Source organism: Herpailurus yagouaroundi, unplaced genomic scaffold, assembly GCF_014898765.1.
Source record: "Herpailurus yagouaroundi ecotype Mexico unplaced genomic scaffold, PumYag 29, whole genome shotgun sequence".
NCBI classification, from domain to species: Eukaryota; Metazoa; Chordata; class Mammalia; order Carnivora; family Felidae; genus Herpailurus; species Herpailurus yagouaroundi.
The window spans coordinates 116287457-116301132 of NW_024412377.1; the positions used below are offsets into that span (position 1 = coordinate 116287457).

Below are 13676 nucleotides of genomic sequence, written 5' to 3' on the forward strand. Positions count from 1 at the left end.
CTTCTCTTCTCTTCTCTTCTCTTCTCTTCTCTTCTCTTCTCTTCTCTCTTTTGGAGAAAGGGAGAGACAACATGAGTGGGGGAGGAGCAGAGGGAGAGAGAGTGAGGGAGTCTTAAGCAGGCTCCATACCCACTGCAGAGCCTCACTTGGAACTTGATCCCAGGACCATGAGATCATGACCAGAGCCAAAATCAAGAATCTGGTGCTTAACTGACTGAGCCACCCAGACCCCTCTCCATGGTATTCTTAATAGTGAATTTTGTAACCAACTTCTAAATGTCAAAGTGGATAATAATAATAACTGACATTTGTTTAGTGATTACTAGGCCCTGTGTGGCCTGTAAGGTCTCTTAACAACTTGCTCAGGGAGGGTAGTTTGGTCATCTCTATTCTGTAGGTGATAGAACTGAGGCCTAGAATATTTGGGAAACTCTCCCAATGGAACCCAGCCAAGAAGTGATAGAATTGGGAATTGGGAAATGGATTTTTAAGGATTATAACTTTTGAATGCAAATTGGTCAATATTTAAGAAAGGTACTAATAAATGGAGAAGTTGACAAAGGAGAGGTTTAGGAGATTAGTTGACTGTAAAAACAATGATTATTTTTAGGTAGCCTAACTGTTTTATGACTATCTTAATTCTATGTGATGTGCCTTCAGAATCCATTTCTCCCTAACGATATTTTGAGCATGTGCCTGCTACCCAAAGGAGGCACTTTAATTTTTCATAACTCAAATTCCTAACTACTACTAAGAGTTTGCCAAGACAGCATATCATCCTTGAATTTGCCCTGTTAAGTAACATACCCACAGACTTTTTTTTCAGGTAGCATTGTTGGCATTTCTATACAGGAAAGGAAGACTTTTGGTCTTCACTATATTTCATGGGAGTCATGTGTGTAGAGTTCAGAGTCACCTTTGGGAACTCATTACAGCGGATATAGTTAGAATCTCATGGTTTAGTTCTCATTTGTCACTGTTTGGAAATGTTTCCTGAGTCTTTTTCAGGGTGGGGTGCCCAGGAAAATGACATATAGGAAATGTGTCCTAGATGAGCTCTTGAGTTAATTGGCAGCTTGTTAAGTGAGGTTCTGCCTTGCCTTTTGGTACATTTACATCAGCAGTAAGAGAGATGGGTTGACTGCCTAGGCGCTTGAGGGGTAAATGAGGAAAAGAGAAGAAAAACATTATTCATTGAATGCCTAAACGAATCTTTTGTAAATTTCTTACATTCAGGCAATCATCATAAAGCTCTGAGGTTTTAGCCTTACTTTATGTCACAGCATTGGAATACAAAAATGGGTGAAAAAAGTAAACAAAAGCCTTGGTTCTCAAATAGCTCTTGTTTACTGTGGAAGACAGACTCATAGGAAACAGTGACAATACTGTATAGTAAGTTGAATACCTGATATTTCCTAGCTCTGAGGTTACTAAGAGTAAGACAGGGTCTCTACACTGAAGAGATATGCAAAGGCTTGTAAATGAAGATCGGTTGGTATTTTAATGAAGTCTATCTGTATTTCAAAATGATTTCTTCTTAAACGGTTGCTTTTACTTTCCAGCATAAATAATGTGCACCTTTGGGCACATTACTTTTGTCTAGTTCTAAATTCTGTAAATAATTCCTGTGGAAAGTTCAGGCCCCATTTGTATTGCTGGATAAAGACACAGGAGGTGGGTGTTCAGAAGGTGTGTGGCACATGGTAGGCATTCAAGTATTTGTTACATGAATGAATAGGCAATACACTTGAGTCAGCTACTCTTCCAGGGTTTGAATTCTAGACCCATCTATGAATAACTGTATGACACTGGGCAGGTCACTTCACCTCTATGAGTTTCGTCATCTAATGAGGAAAAAGATGATGCTAACAGGGCATTTTTCATAGTGCTGTGAAATTAGCTGAGATAATGTATGAGACAATGTATATGAAGTGTTTAGCAGTGAAGTGTTAAGCATAATCCTGGCCTGTGCTGCTGTTATCATTATTAAACTAAAAACCACTTTGGTACCAGTGACCCAGTCTGTTATTTAAATTTAATATCATGTGCTGGTGACTCTTCTTTTGGAGCATTATTTAGTGTTCTAGTTTCAGTTAAAAATTGTTTTTTCTTAACGATTATTTATTTTTGAAAGAGAGAGACAGAGAATGAGCAGGGGAGGGGCAGAAGGAGAGGGAGACACAGAATCTGAAGTAGGCTCCAGGCTCAGAGCCTGAGTTGGGGCTCAAACTCATGAACTGTGAGATCATGACCTGAGCCAAAGTCAGATGCTTAACTGACTGAGCCACCCAGGCACCCCTAGTTTCAGTTTAAATGACATTGACATTGGAAACTGGTTTATATTTCAGTTTTTAGTGCCCAGATCACTTTAGGAAATGTTTTTATTACTTCTAACCTATTTCTCAGTGGAATCAGCTCACAAAGATCTTCTGATTTTGCTTCTAGGTGAGCAATATTCCCACAACTCATAGGCAAGTTACCCAAATGAATGTGGCTGGAGAGAGAACAGTGTAATAGAATAGATGTGTGAACTAGTAATAGCATGGTTTGGATAGTCCTAACTCCTCTTAGTACCCATTTCCTAAAACATGGAGGTTTTATTTGTTAAATATAAACTTATCAAGACCCAACTTGAGGTTGAAGGAGCTAAACATAACCAGTTCTCATCATAACTTCTTTTCATCAATAAGATTTTGTATTTTCTTCTTTCCAGAGTTTAAGAAATCAGTATATATATATATATATATATATATATATATATATATATATAGTGATCACACCCATCTGCAGTGTTCTGAGATAGCCCTAACTTTAGGTAGTAGCCTTCTTCAGAGAGACAGTTTGTTAAATATATGACCAAATGTAATTAAAATCCATACTTTTATGATATTTAACTTAAAAACTATGTTTTTGGGGCACCTGGGTGTCTCAGTTGGTTAAACGTCGGACTCTTGATTTCCTGATCTTATGGTTTGTGAGTTTGAGCCCTGAGTCAGGCTCTGTGCTGATAGCATTGAGCCTGTTTGGGATTCTCTATTTCCTTGTCTCTCTGCCCTTCGCCGATTCATACTGTGTCTCAAAGTAAATAAACTTAAAAAAAAAAAAAAAAGTAAATAAACTTAAAAAAAAGCTCTTGAGTTTTCATTCAGCATGCACAGCTGTCATCAGAAGGACAAAGGTAGTTTTCACACTAATGTGTGAAGAACATAAAATAGCTTGTTAATTATTAAATCCCCCCTCAAAAATAAGTAAGTAAAATAAAAAAAAACCTGTTTTTTAAATTTTTTTTCAACGTTTATTTATTTTTGTGACAGAGAGAGACAGAGCATGAACGGGGGAGGGGCAGAGAGAGAGGGAGACACAGAATCGGAAACAGGCTCCAGGCTCTGAGCCATCAGCCCAGAGCCTGACGCGGGGCTCGAACTCACGGACCGCGAGATCGTGACCTGGCTGAAGTCGGACGCTCAACCGACTGTGCCACCCAGGCGCCCCTAAAAAAACCTGTTTTTTAAAAAAAACATAGTTTTTCAAATGACATCGTAATTTGATTTGGAAAATATACCTAGCATAGTTAGGCAGTGTAGCAGAAGCAAGTGATGTTTATTGTATTTTACTTTTTTTTTTTTTTCAAATGGCATGGATAAGAGAAAGGAATTTTAAATGGACTCCTTTCCAAATATGTATTGTTTCTGACTCAATGGCTCAGTTGGGAAAAGGTTTCTTCAACTGTGATGTTATCAAAACTTGCTAGGCAGGTTATGGGTAATATTCAACTTTATAGCTAGTGTTGGATATCTAAATTAATACTAACTTTATGTCTCACAGTATGAGTGAGAGTTTAAGTGCTGTCATTGAATGTAGTCTAATTATGAACCAAATCTAATTGCAAGTAAGTAAATTACCTTTTATGGAGATAGGTTTTTAAATGGGCCTTCCCCCTTGCTTAGGATTTGATATAGTGGAGGTTTTGTCGTGAGCGGCAATTTGTTTTTGTAACTTTATTTAAATACTTTAGAGTATGATCTAGCAGTGAAGACAGTTGGTTTGGAAGTCAGATTCTGGTTTTGCTTCTGCTATTCTTTCTGATCACATGGGCAAGATCTCATGGGCTGCTTCATTTATTTATGTGTAATTTCTTTTTTTTTTAAATTTTTTTTTTTCAACGTTTATTTATTTTTGGAACAGAGAGAGACAGAGCATGAACGGGGGAGGGGCAGAGAGAGAGGGAGACACAGAATCGGAAACAGGCTCCAGGCTCTGAGCCATCAGCCCAGAGCCTGACGCGGGGCTCGAACTCACGGACCGCGAGATCGTGACCTGGCTGAAGTCGGACGCTCAACCGACTGCGCCACCCAGGCGCCCCTATTTATGTGTAATTTCTAATGAGAATAATATCTGCCTTGCCTCTCTCTCAGGATCACAGTGGTAAGCAAACCGTGCTGATTAAGAAGAGTCAGTTGCTGCAGAATATATTAACAGCATTTGACACCATTGGACTCAGGGTAGGAAGACAGAGAGCACATAGTATACGAGGGGGTATTTTGAGCAACTGCAGCAGATCTGTAGGAGATCAATTATAAGTCTAGTCTGGTGAAGAATGGGGTGATTGTTATTGTCAGCAGAAAGTAGGAAAAAGCTGAAAACTGAAGTATTTAGGAAGTAATGATAGGCACTGATACAAAGTAATGTAGACCACTCCCCCTCGTTTCCTCTTTTGCCACACTTAGGTACACAACTTTATCAGTGACCAGGTGGCTCATGAAATCCTGGAACTAGTTCGTTATTCTTGCCTTAGTCATACTGTGACAAATGGGAACATGTGCTACTTTGAAAAGCCATTGTAAAATATAATTTCGTCAGACTGAAATTTTAATGAAGGGATTTTTATTTTTTTAAAAAGGTGGAGATTAGTGTTCACCTACTATTTAATTAAAAAAGGAAAGAAACTACGATTTTAATGTAGTCTGCTGAATATCAGATTATTGTATCATTAGTAGTTTGTCTTCAGTAAAGTCTGTCAGATTCTTTTGGCAAAGATCTAACACACCAAGGGAATCTCTTCTAACATTGTAATCGGCCTGTGCTATGCTCTATTCTGTTGGCCTGCAGAATAATAAACAGGTGAGAGATGTTCCTTGAAATAGAGTAATTACATTTTCTAAGATTTTCACTTTTTCTCAGTACTAGTCTTGCAGTTCATTAGCTGATTAATGATTGGAATGGTAACACCTGAGTGTTACTGTGTAGCTGTAGCTGCCTGCCTGATGATTACTGTGTGGGGCGTTGGGACCCATTGGACCCATTGGACAGGTAAGGAGTTTCATCTACCCTACAGCCATGGAAACTCAACATCAATTAGAAGTATGGCACCAGAATTAAGGTAACATGGCCAAAGTTATAAGAAAATCTTGACAAAATTGAGTACTATTTAAGAGCTTATTTTTTTGTTAGCTAATAATTAAAACATACATTTAAAAGCATTGAATTAGGGGCGCCTGGGTGGCGCAGTCGGTTAAGCGTCCGGCTTCAGCCAGGTCACGATCTCGCGGTCTGTGAGTTCGAGCCCCGCGTCGGGCTCTGGGCTGATGGCTCAGAGCCTGGAGCCTGTTTCCGATTCTGTGTCTCCCTCTCTCTCTGCCCCTCCCCCGTTCATGCTCTGTCTCTCTCTGTCCCAAAAATAAATAAACGTTGAAAAAAAAAATTTAAAAAAAAAAAAATAAATAAAAGCATTGAATTATTCAATAGCCCTTACTGAAATTTTAAACTCAAGAGAGCCTCTTGATATGGCCCTGATGTGGGCTTTCGCTAAATAAATTTATTTTAATAAAAAGGGAGGCAAAAAGAATGAGGAAAAAGAAAAGAAAGGAGGTAAATATTGCTGGATGGTCTGTTTTTGCCTTCAAAGGGGAGTTCAGGAGAGGATGAAGCTTCCTCAATAGGAAGAAGATTGAGAAAATTAATCATGAGGATGTGTGCTTCACAAGGTCTGAGATTGCTTGCTGCCCAGTAAAAAGACTGTGGTGGAGATTCTGATTTTTCATTTGGAAAATATAAGGATCACATAAAATAGATAAAATTAATATAAAATTAATGAAGTAAAGAGCTGACCTTTAAGTTGGTCAGTTAATTCAACCTATGTTTAGGATTTACTAAGGGAAAAAATCAGATTGCTGGAAAAATGCTGTGATAGTTACCATATTTCACGTCCTTGGACTTTTCATGATTACAAATGATATGCTGGGATAGGGAGACTTTATAACTTGGTTGAGTATTTGTTAAGTTAAAGTGTTAGTAAAAGTAGAGGAGTTTGAAATTTTGAACTATCAGAAAGAACAAACAATGAAATCTTACAATTCATACAGGTGCTAGCCATAGACATATTTCAGTGGATTATCTAAATGCAATGCAGTAGAAGGTGTTTATGTACTAGGAGATACAGACTTATTAATACTTAGTATAATAAAGGATGTGAATCATATCTGTGCATCCATCTTATAATTACCCAAAATAAGAGAGAAACAGACTGTTCCATTTTAAAGAAGTTAGAATGCAGGGTGTCTTACCTTGTAGTTTCAATAGAACTTTATTTAAAAAAAAAATGTATTTTACCAATATAGGAAATGATTTCCATTTGTTTTTAGTAACATATAAAAGTTTTTAGAGATTTTTTTTTTTTTTTTTGATTTATGGGATGCATTTTAAGTTAGGTGTGTGGACACTGGAAACATACAGGTTTGAGTTTGAATTCCACTTCTTTCACCTACAATTAGGGTAAATCACCCATGTTCACAGCTTCAGTTTCTTTATCTGAAAAGGGCTGGGTCTTTATCTGTATATTCTCTTAGGCTTATTTATTCTCCATTACATAGGAGTCATCTATTCCACAAGTATTTGTCCCTCACATGTTGTGTGCCACACTCTTAGAGGAGATGTGTATAATCAGACAAATAAATAATAAATATAAAAATAAACTAATAAGTGCTATAAAGGAGAGAGATGGGTACTGTTAAGGTTTATAAAAAGTTTTGAATAGGGGCGCCTGGGTGGCTTGGTCGGTTGGGCGTCCGACTTCGGCTCAGGTCATGACCTCACGGTCCGTGGGTTCGAGCCCCGTGTTGGGCTGTGTGCTGACAGCTCAGAGCCTGGAGCCTGCTTCCGATTCTGTGTCTCCCTCTCTCTCTGCTCCTCCCCAGTTCATGCTCTGTCTCTCTCTGTCTCAAAAATAAATAAACGTTAAAAAAAAAAATTAAAAAAAAAATTAAAAAAAGTTTTGAATAGAAGCATGGGGTAGCTTTTTAAAATGATGACTTTGGATATAGGGTAGAATAATATATTAGGGCTGGAAAAGAATGGATTTAGGGAGATGAGTTAGGAAGCTGTTGAAATAGTCCAAGTGAGGAGCACCTGGGGGGTTCAGTTGGTTGGGCATCTGGCTTTGGCTCAGGTCATGATCTCACAGTCTGTGAGTTCAAGCCCCGTGTTGGGCTCTGTGCCGACGGCTTGGAGCATGAAGCCTGCTTCAGATTCTGTGTCTCCCTCTCTCTCTGCCCCTTCCCCACTCACACTCTGTCTCTCTCTCAAAATAAAATTAAAAAATGTTAAAAAAAAAAAAAAAGAAAGAAATAGTCCAAGTGAGATAATGGTAGTAAGACTAATGAGGGAGTGGTGCAAATGGAGAAAGGTGGATGGATTTAAGAAATATTTGGGAGGCAAAATGGACAGGTTTTGGTGAAACATAGAATGTGGGGAATCAGAGAGAGGGAGATAACAAGGATAGTTCTGAAAGTTCTGTCTTGTTTAATGGATGGATGTTAATTGCTGCCAGATAATGAGTTGGGGGGCATTAGATGAGAACGTGACGTGATATAGGAAGAGGGGTAGAGAAGAGAGAATGATTTTGGTTTTGAGCACCTTATGTTTAAGATGCTTTTGAGATTTTGAAGAGGAAGTCAAGTCCTTGTTTGCACAAATGGAGTAGTCTGAGGAGTAGTCTGAGTATGGGGAGTCACTGGCATATTCATGGTAGTCAAAGTCATAAAAATTGAAATCTCAAGCAGGAGTTATAAAGTGAGGAGAGAAGGTTTCAGACAGAGTTTTAAGAAACACCAGCATTTCAGATTGTTGGGAAGGAAGGAAGAACACAAGACTGAGAGGAAACCCTAATAACTCGGAGAATGTTTCCAGAAAGTCCAGTGAAGAGAGTGCTTCAAGGAGAGAGTGGTAACAATGTCTACATTCTCCTGAAATGTCAAGTAAGATAAAGTCTGTAAAGTGTCCAGTGGGTTTAGTTACACAAATGTCATTGATAGCCTTTTCTTATGTAAAGAAAGCAGTTTCCATATTTGAGTGGTCTGAGAAGTGGGTATTTGGTAAAGAAATGGAAATTGTGGGTATTGGTAATTACTTTAAAATGTTGGACTGAGAAAGGAGAGTATAGTAGAGAAGATTCCAAGCACTGGCCCTAGGAATCATTTCGGAGAGTGGGAGGAGATCAGTTAGGGGTATCAGCTGAAACCCTAATAGGCTGGGAATTAATAGGTTCTTGTGGTTACCTATGACATGCTGGATGGGGAAGAATGATCTTGCCAGATACAGGAATACCTTTTTAAAAAAACAACTGAATTCCCAAGTGTGTGTGGTGAGGGGGAGGGTGGGGGGTAGGTGGGTTTTACACCTAATGTGGGGCTTGAGCCCAGGACCCTGAGATCAAGAGTCAAATGCTCTACTGACTGAGCCAGCCTGGAGCCCCTAGGAATACCATTTTTAGATATATGGTACTGTGTAAGAATAGTTGGACTTCTAAAAGAACCCTCTTTGTTGAGAAGAATGGATTACTTGGTATCCTTGTTTTCCAAGTAACTGTTACCAAGTATGGTGGAGTTTGGGATGTGGAGCCTGATAAACTTGGTTTCAAAATTCTGCTTTGCTATATATTCTTGATTTAGGTCACACAGATGGTTATTTAGTCCTGCCGAGCTTCAGTTTCTTGACTTGTGTGATGGAGAGAATACTGTCTACTTAATAGATTTGTTAGGGATGAGAATCTGTGTAAATAAAGCACCTAGTACTTTTTTTTTAAAGTTTATTAAAATTTTTTTTTCAGTGTTTATTTCTTTTTGAGAGAGAGAGACAGAGTGCAAGCAGGGGAGGGGCAGAGAGAGAGGGAGACACAGAATCCGAAGCAGGCTCCAGACTCCAAGCTGGCAGCACTGAGCCTGATGTGGAGCTTGAACTCATGAACCGTGAGTTCATGATGTCAGCTGAAGTTGGATGCTTAACCAACTGAGCCACCCAGGTGTCTCTATTTTTGCGAGAGACAGAGACCACGTGAGTGGGGGAGGTGCAGAGAGAGAGGGAGAGAGAGAATTCCAAGCATGCTCTGCACTGTCAGCACAGAGCCCAATGCGGAGCTTGAACCCATGCATGAAAACATGAGATCATGACCCGAGCCGAAACCAGTGCCCCAAGCACCGAGTACTTATTAGGCACTCAACAAACTAATGTCTGTGTGTCCTTTTTCTTGCTTCCCAACTAGCTGCTGTTTATTGTGTAGTTTCAGCATTGAATGTTTGCTCTTACTCTTGAAGTAATACTTGGTGGGAGTACCTCCTTCAGTTTATCTTCTGTATAAAATAACTTGAGTGGCACAAACATACATTTTTGGGAAAATGGATATATGATTTGCTACTGCAGTAATCATAACCATTAAAAAAAGAATTTTACCAGTTTTTTTTGACTTGTGTGCATTTAAAAAAAAGTGTGTGTGTGTGTGTGTGTCTTAAACAAAGCTTACTAATTTAGATATGCCACTTTGGTGACTTCCTGCCAAAGTAAGAGTTCTTATATTTTTCTTCAGAGACACATCTTAGTATGACTATTTTTAGTTTTTGGATCCTCGCCATTTGCCGTAATTTCAGACTAGACATGATGGATCCACATAAATACTTCTAAGATTTACATTACATGATACATTTTTTAAAGGGGGACATGTGAACTGTTAAAAGCAGGTGAGGTCTCAGGTCTGGATTTTATTTGGTTTATTTAAAATTTTTGATTTATAGTTTTGATTCTTAAATTATTTCTTACTCATCTTTTGAGCATCGAGATAACTCATTTTGTACCAAAATGGGGAAATCAATTTAAGTTGCTAAAGCAGTCTCCTGAAAGGTTTTTAAATCTGCCCCCAACCACCACCCTACATAACCTCTTAAGTGGCATTTATGCATTACCTTTCTAGAAGTGACTGTCCTAGAAATTTTAAAAGCGTATCACTTTGCCAGCTTTATTCAAGAATCACTATAATAATGAACACACACTTGTTATTGTTTGAAATATAGACCTTATCACTGAGTGGGAGAAGTTGACCAGCTACTCATACAAGAGACTTTGTTGGTTAAGCGAAGTTTGTAGATGGGATTGCTGAGACTGGAAGTCTCATTGTAAATTCAGAGAGAGAAGTAAATTAACCATGTGTTCCCATCTGAACAACAGAGGCGTTGTTTTAAAAGCTTAAATAAAAACCAGATAGAACCCTATAGGTCATAATTTCTTTAAAGACTAAATAAACTCTTCAAAGAGGAACCTCTTCAAAGAGGAATCTTTCCCTTGATTTACTATCTTACACTGTTTTGTGAAATTTGTTGGCTATTGAAAAGCCTTTGAAGAAAGATAACTAAAACACATGTAGTGAGGGGAACTGGGTGGCTCAGTTGGTTAAGTGTCCAGCTTTGCCTTAGGCAATGATCTCATGGTTCATGGGTTCAAATCCCACATTGGGCTCTGTGTGGACAGTGCAGAGCCTGCTTGGGATTCTGTTTCTCTCCCTCTCCCTCTGCTCCTCCCGCACTTGCACACGCGTGCTTGGGCTCTCTCTCTCTCAAAATAAATAAATAAACAGAAAAATAAAAATAAAATACAGGTAGTTACTTCATGAAGTCCTCTTGTATATGTGTTGATACATTTTCCAAGTTAAAAATTACTTTTTCATTAGAGGCAATAGGCAGAGGAGAAAGATCAGGGAATAAGCATTTATTGTCTTAATGTGCCAGGTGCTATGTTAGGCACATTACTAGGCTCTTAGTTCACAACTGTTCTGGGAGGTATATAAATAGTATTTATTTGCATTCACCATGTGAGAAAATTGAGCTAGATAGGTAAGTAATTTGCCCATGTTCATTTAAGTTTAATAACTGGGAGAATGCCAAAAGTAAACCCAGCTCGGGGGAAAAGTCCCAGTTCTATGCAGGACCTCACCCTGCCACACCAAAGATTTCATGAGTAGTTATATAGAAGCTAGAGTGGCGAGTAGATGTTAGCTAGGTGGAAGGGGTGGGGTCATCATGTACAGTGTGGCAAGAGGTTTGGAACAGGTGAGGGGAATAGAGAAACAGGGTATGAGGCTTAAGTCAACGTTTAGACTTAAACAAAATTTATATATAGCAAAATTCACTCTTTAAGGATACAGTTCTTTGAATTGAGACAATTTAGACGTCAGAGTTATGTAACCACCACACAAGATACAGAACTGATTTATTACCCTAAATTTCTTCTTGCTGCTCTTTTGTAGTGAACTCCTCCCACCTCCTACACCTCTGGCAACCACTGATTGGTTCTCCATCCTATAATGTCATATAAATGAAATCATGCAGTATGTATCCTTTTGAGTCTGGCTTCTTCTCATAGCATAATGCATTTCTAATTAGGGAGCCATTAATGATGTAAATGTTACTGTACAGTTTTGCTACAGTTTTTGGCCTTGAACTCTCAAAATGCTTATATCATCCCCAATTCCAGTTTCATGTAAACATAATTTTTTTTCAGCTGAGAAATTATTATAGTTACAGCTTCAAATATCAAAGAAGCCCAAAACAGATTTCTGATAAATGCCCAGGAGAAAGTAACATAGAAAAAAAATTAGCTGTCTCTCCCCACACCCTACTATGTCCACCATCTCCTTGCCTTTTGAACATAGAAATCTGCATGGAAAGAGTGCTACTGACCGTGACCTTTGCCAGCTTGAAAAAGAAAGGGAACAGCTGTTACCATGAGAGGGTGGAAGGAATTAATGGTCCTGGCCAGTTGGCACTGTGTGCCTTTTGGGAAGGGAACAACAGGTGACCAACTTCTTGCTTTTTATTTTTGTTTATGTATAAATAAATAGGCCAACTTTTTGTGTGTGTGTGTGCAGAAATCTGAGTCCATATTAAAATAACCTGTCCTTATAGTTCTCGGTATTTTTTTTTTTTAAAAAGCTGTTTAAATATATACACACATTTATTTTAAGTATCTTAATGAATGAAGAGACTCCAGGGTTGAGTATATTATAGGTCGTTAGTGACAGAAAAGCACAGAAAGTAAAATTCTTTTGTAAATGTCACTTAGATATCCAAACTGCTTTTTCTCCCCTTTGTCCCAACTTAAGTACAAAAAAAAAACCCAGCAAGATAACTGAGTACTTTTTATAGTAAAACCGTCAGCCACAGAGATGTGGTCACTTTAAGCTGGTGACCAGAGCGCAGGTGTCTCTAAAAGCCGAGGGTGCACTGTTCTTTGAACTCGTGTCCCTGGATACTTCACATGCCATCTCTGTGAATCATACCCAAACATACAGTTCTATCACTGATTCCTCCTGCCTGACTCAGGGCTCTTCCCCTTTTCCACCTCTACTTTGCATAAACTCATCTTCCTGCAGTACAGCTTTCACCCAGGCGTTTCTTGATCAAAGCCAATGCTGACTTTTCATTTATTTTTATTTTTATTTATTATTTTAAAAAAATTTTTTAAATTTTTTATGATTTTTCATTTCTTATTGAGACGTATCTAAATTACTGACCTGGAACAAAACATCCTTATACTGCAGTTTTGTTTTGCTCATTCATATTTCTGTCATTTTTCAGTTCCCTCTACCTTACTTTCGTTGGATCATCCTATTTTTTTTTAGACTGTCTGGCAACAGATTGAACTCAGTGATGAATCTTTTTTTTTTTTTTTTAGTGATCAATCTTAAATGCATTTCTAATTCCATTTCCCATTGCAGTTATGCCTATTAGTGTCTTTATTCCATTAGAATTGCTTTGAATGTTTTTCTGTTTTTTTTTTTAATGTTTATTTATTTTTGAGTGACACAGAGAGATAGAGCATGAGTGGGGAAGGGGCAGCGAGAGAGGGAGACACAGAATCCGAAGCAGGCTCCAGGCTCTGAGCTGTCCGCACAGACCTCGACATGCAAACCGCGAGATCATGACTTGAGCTGAAGTTGGCGCTTAACTGATGGAGCCACCCAGATACCCCAAAATGTTTTTCTGTCCTATTAAAACCTCCATTTGTCCTCTGCTCTGTCATTTTTTAGCAAATGGTACTGCATTTTAGCAAATGGTACACACTTCATTTAGAGGGTTTTGGGGTTAAATAAATACATGTTTGAAACCTGGATGCACGACTTACTATCACAGCTGGTAGCCAGTAGTGTATATCTGAGTCTTACCTTTTCTAGCCCACAACCCTTCATTGTCCTGGTCCCTTCATTGTCCTAGTCCCTTCTATGGACCTCTTTAAGATCCCACAACTAAAAGATTGAAGCAGAACCCAGCTTTAGCACCAGCTGGTGTCTGTCCTGAGTGGCCAGTGCTGGTGCAGCACTAGTTGTTAAATACTTTTAATTTCACCCTTATTATATC

General features: G+C 38.5%; 1 protein-coding gene across 5 annotated transcripts in view; it reads left to right on the forward strand.

Annotated features, from left to right (window-relative positions):
* PLPP1 (phospholipid phosphatase 1) overlaps positions 1–13676 on the forward strand; it is a 91344-nt gene that overhangs the window by 10003 nt on the left and 67665 nt on the right. The window contains exons 1-2 of one of the 5 annotated variants that reach the window (XM_040453233.1): positions 5615–5620; positions 8280–8282. The exons of 3 other annotated variants lie outside the window; for them this stretch is intronic. The gene's annotated coding sequence lies outside the window, so the exon portion shown is untranslated. Of the gene's footprint in view, positions 1–5614; positions 5621–7158; positions 7166–8279; positions 8283–13676 lie in introns of those variants that run through there. One more of the 5 variants, XM_040453223.1, reaches the window with a different exon arrangement.